The following is a 5,462-nucleotide window of genomic DNA, read 5'->3' as shown; positions in this document are numbered from 1 at the left end:
ACCACACTTAATTTATTAGGTTAAAATTCAGATTTAGGATATTTTTATGATCATGAGAAAATTAGGAATCCATAAAAACTTGTTTCATGAAATTCCGAGATTGTTAGGTCCATATTTAGGTCTTCCGAATGATTTTTCTTTTAATTTTTATTTTTCTTAAATTTGGGACAAATCCCGGATTCGTCCATAAATCTGGGACGAATCCAGAAATTCGTCCCAAAATCTGGGACGAATCCAGAAATTCGTCCCAAATTTTGGGACGAATCCAGGATTCGTCCCAAATTTAAGAAAAATAAAAATTAAAAGAAAAATCATTCGGAAGGCCTAAATATGAACCTAACGATCTCGGAATTTTATGAAACAAGTTTCTTTGAATTCCTAATTTTCTCATGATCTTAAAAATATCTTCATCCATAATTTGAAAATATTGTTTTTAGTGCGGTGAATTTTTTATTATGAATTAGGTCATATTCATGTTAAAAAATCACCACACTTAATTAATTAGGTTAAAATTCTGATTTAGGATATTTTTATGATCATGAGAAAATTAGGAATCCATAGAAACTTATTTCATGAAATTCTGAGATCGTTAGGTCCATATTTAGGACTTCCGAATGATTTTTCTTTTAAATTTTATTTTTCTTAAATTTGGGACGAATCCTGGATTCGTCCCAAAATCTGGGACGAATCCAGAAATTCATCCCAAAATCTGGGACGAATCCAGGATTCGTCCCAAAATTTGGGACGAATCCAGGATTCGTCCCAAATTTAAGAAAAATAAAAATTAAAAGAAAAATCATTCGGAAGGCCTAAATATGGACCTAACGATCTTGGAATTTCATAAAATAAGTTTCTTCGGGTTCCTAATTTTCTCATCATCTTAAAAATATCTTCATCTGTAATTTTAACATATTATTAAGCGCAGTTAATTTTTTATTACGATTTATGTTAAATTCGGTTTAAAAAATCACCACACTAAATATATGAGGTTAAAATTATGAATGAAGATATTTTTAAGATCTTGAGAAAATTAGAAACCCAGAAAAACTTATTTCATAAAATTCTGAGATCGTTAAGTACAAATTTAGGTCTTCCGAATGATTTTCCTTTTATTTTTTATTTTTTTAATACTAAACTGTCTATGTTTTACTAAATATGGAACTAACGATCTCGGAATTTCATGAAACAAGTTTCTTCGGGTTCTTAATTTTCTCATAATCTTAAAAATATCGTCATCCATAATTTTAATCTCATATATTTAGCGTGGTGATTTTTTAACCTGAATTTGACCTATTTCAAGTAAAAATCACACAAAACTCAATATATTTTTTTAAAATTAAGGATGAGGATATATTTATGATTAAGGGAAAATTAGAAACTTATAGACTTTTGTTTCAAGAAATTCTGACATCTGTGGATCAATATTTTAAGTTTTAAACACATATTCAAACATGCGTTAAACGCTAACATACTTAATTAATACTAAACTATTATGTTTCACTAAATATAGAGCTAACGATCTCAGAATTTTATGAAACAAGTTTCTTTGGGTTCCTAATTTTCTCATGATTTTAAAAATATCTTCATCCATAATTTTAACATATTGTATTGAGTGCGGTTTATTTTTAATTACGAATTAGGTCATATTCATGTTAAAAAAATCACCACACTTAATTTATTAGGTTAAAATTCAGATTTAGGATATTTTTATGATCATGAGAAAATTAGGAATCCATAGAAACTTGTTTTATGAAATTCCGAGATCGTTAGATCCATATTTAGGCTTTCCGAATGATTTTTCTTTTAATTTTTATTTTTCTTAAATTTGGGACGAATCCTGGATTCGTCCCAAAATCTGGGACGAATCCAGAAATTCGTCCCAAACTTAAGAAAAATAAAAATTAAAAGAAAAATCATTCGGAAGGCCTAAATATGGACCTAACGATCTCGGAATTTCATGAAATAAGTTTCTATGGATTCCTAATTTTCTCATGATCATAAAAATATCTTCATCCATAATTTTAACATATTGTATTGAGTGCGATGAATTTTTTATTATGAATTAGGTTATATTTATGTTAAAAAATCACCACACTTAATTTATTAGGTTAAAATTCATATTTAGGATATTTTTATGATCATGAGAAAATTAGGAATCCATAGAAACTTGTTTCATGAAATTCCGAGATCGTAAGATTCATATTTAGGTCTTCCGAATGATTTTTCTTTTAATTTTTATTTTTCTTAAATTTGGGACGAATCCTGGATTCGTCCCTAAATCTGGGACGAATCCAGAAATTCGTCCCAAATTTTGGGATGAATCCAGGATTCGTCCCAAATTTAAGAAAAATAAAAATTAAAAAAAAACCATTCAAAAGGCCTAAATATGAACCTAACGATTTCGGAATTTTATGAAACAAGTTTCTTTGAATTCCTAATTTTCTCATAATCTTCAAAATATCTTCATCCATAATTTTAACATATTGTTTTTAGTGCGGTGAATTTTTGATTATGAATTAGGTCATATTCATGTTAAAAAATCACCACACTTAATTAATTTGGTTAAAATTCTGATTTAGAATATTTTTATGATCATGAGAAAATTAGGAATCCATAGAAACTTGTTTCATGAAATTCTGAGATCGTTAGGTCCATATTTAGGCCTTCCGATTGATTTTTCTTTTAATTTTTATTTTTCTTAAATTTGGGACGAATCCTGGATTCGTCCCAAAATCTGGGACGAATCCATAAATTCGTCCCAAAATTTGGGACGAATCTAGGATTCGTCCCAAATTTAAGAAAAATAAAAATTAAAAGAAAAATCATTCGGAAGGCCTAAATATGGACCTAACGATCTCAGAATTTCATGAAACAAGTTTCTTCGGGTTCCTAATTTTCTCATCATCTTAAAAATATCTTCATCCGTAATTTTAACATATTATTAAGCGCAGTTAATTTTTTATTATGATTTATGTTAAATTCAGTTTAAAAAATCACCACACTAAATATATGAGGTTAAAATTATGAGTGAAGATATTTTTAAGATCCTGAGAAAATTAGAAACCCAGAAAAACTTATTTCATAAAATTCTGAGATCGTTAAGTACATATTTAGGTCTTCCGAATGATTTTCCTTTTATTTTTTATTTTTTTAATACTAAACTGTCTATGTTTCACTAAATATGGACCTAACGATCTCGGAATTTCATGAAACAAGTTTCTTCGGGTTCCTAATTTTCTCATGATCTTAAAAATATCGTCATCCATAATTTTAATCTCATATATTTAGCGTGGTTATTTTTTAACCCGAATTTGACATATTTCAGGTAAAAATCACATGAAACTCAATATATTTTTTTAAAATTAAGGATGAGGATATATTTATGATTAAGGGAAAATTAGAAACTTATAGACTTTTGTTTCATGAAATTCTGACATCTGTGGATCAATATTTTAAGTTTTAAACACATATTCAAACATGCATTAAACGCTAACATACTTAATTAATACTAAACTATCTATGTTTCACTAAATATAGAGCTAACGATCTCGGAATTTTATGAAACAAGTTTCTTTGGGTTCCTAATTTTCTCATGATTTTAAAAATATCTTCATCCATAATTTTAACATATTGTATTGAGTGCGGTTTATTTTTAATTATGAATTAGGTCATATTCATGTTAAAAAAATCACCACACTTAATTTATTAGGTTAAAATTCAGATTTAGGATATTTTTATGATCATGAGAAAATTAGGAATGCATAGAAACTTGTTTCATTAAATTCTGAGATTGTTAGGTCCATATTTAGGCTTTCCGAATGATTTTTCTTTTAATTTTTATTTTTCTTAAATTTGGGACGAATCCTGGATTCGTCCCAAAATCTGGGACGAATCCAGAAATTCGTCCCAAACTTAAGAAAAATAAAAATTAAAAGAAAAATCATTCGGAAGGCCTAAATATAGACCTAACGATCTCGGAATTTCATGAAATAAGTTTCTATGGATTCCTAATTTTCTCATGATCATAAAAATATCTTCATCCATAATTTTAACATATTGTATTGAGTGCGGTGAATTTTTTATTACGAATTAGGTTATATTTATGTTAAAAAATCACCACACTTAATTTATTAGGTTAAAATTCTGATTTAGGATATTTTTATGATCATGAGAAAATTAGGAATCCATAAAAACTTGTTTCATGAAATTCCGAGATCGTTAGGTCCATATTTAGGTCTTCCGAATGATTTTTCTTTTAATTTTTATTTTTCTTAAATTTGGGACGAATCCTGGATTCGTCCCTAAATCTGGGACGAATCCAGAAATTCGTCCCAAAATCTGGGACGAATCCAGAAATTCGTCTCAAATTTTGGGATGAATCCAGGATTCGTCCCAAATTTAAGAAAAATAAAAATTAAAAGAAAAATCATTCGGAAGGCCTAAATATGAACCTAACGATCTCAGAATTTTATGAAATAAGTTTCTTTGAATTCCTAATTTTCTAATGATCTTAAAAATATCTTCATCCATAATTTTAACATATTGTTTTTAGTGCGGTGAATTTTTAATTATGAATTAGGTCATATTCATGTTAAAAAATCACCACACTTAATTAATTAGGTTAAAATTCTGATTTAGGATATTTTTTTGATCATGAGAAAATTAAGAATCCATAGAAACTTGTTTCATGAAATTCTGAGATCGTTAGGTCCATATTTAGGCCTTCCGAATGATTTTTCTTTTAATTTTTATTTTTCTTAAATTTGGGACGAATCCTGGATTCGTCCCAAAATCTGGGACGAATCCAGAAATTTGTCCCAAAATTTGGGACGAATCCAGGATTCGTCCCAAATTTAAGAAAAATAAAAATTCAAAAGAAAAATCATTCGGAAGGCCTAAATATGGACCTAACGATCTCGGAATTTAATGAAACAAGTTTCTTCAGGTTCCTAATTTTCTCATCATCTTAAAAATATCTTCATCCGTAATTTTAACATATTATTAAGCGCAGTTAATTTTTTATTACGATTTATGTTAAATTTGGTTTAAAAAATCATCACACTAAATATATGAGGTTAAAATTATGAATGAAGATATTTTTAAGATCTTGAGAAAATTAGAAACCCATAAAAACTTATTTCATAAATTTCTGAGATCGTTAAGTACATATTTAGTGTTCCGAATGAATTTCCTTTTTTTTTTTTTTATTTTTTTAATACTAAACTGTCTATGTTTCACTAAATATGGACCTAACGATCTCGGAATTTCATGAAATAAGTTTCTATGGGTTTCTAATTTTCTTATAATCTTAAAAATATCTTCATCTTTAATTTTAACATATTACATTGAGTGCGGTAAATTTTTTATTACGAATTAGGTCATATTCGTGTTAAAAAATCACCACAATTAATTTATTAGGTTAAAATTCATATTTAGGATATTTTTATGATCATGAGAAAATT

The sequence above is a fragment of the Zingiber officinale genome, chromosome 6A (assembly GCF_018446385.1).
Source record: "Zingiber officinale cultivar Zhangliang chromosome 6A, Zo_v1.1, whole genome shotgun sequence".
Taxonomy (NCBI): Eukaryota; Viridiplantae; Streptophyta; class Magnoliopsida; order Zingiberales; family Zingiberaceae; genus Zingiber; species Zingiber officinale.
Note: the sequence above shows the minus strand (reverse complement) of the source record.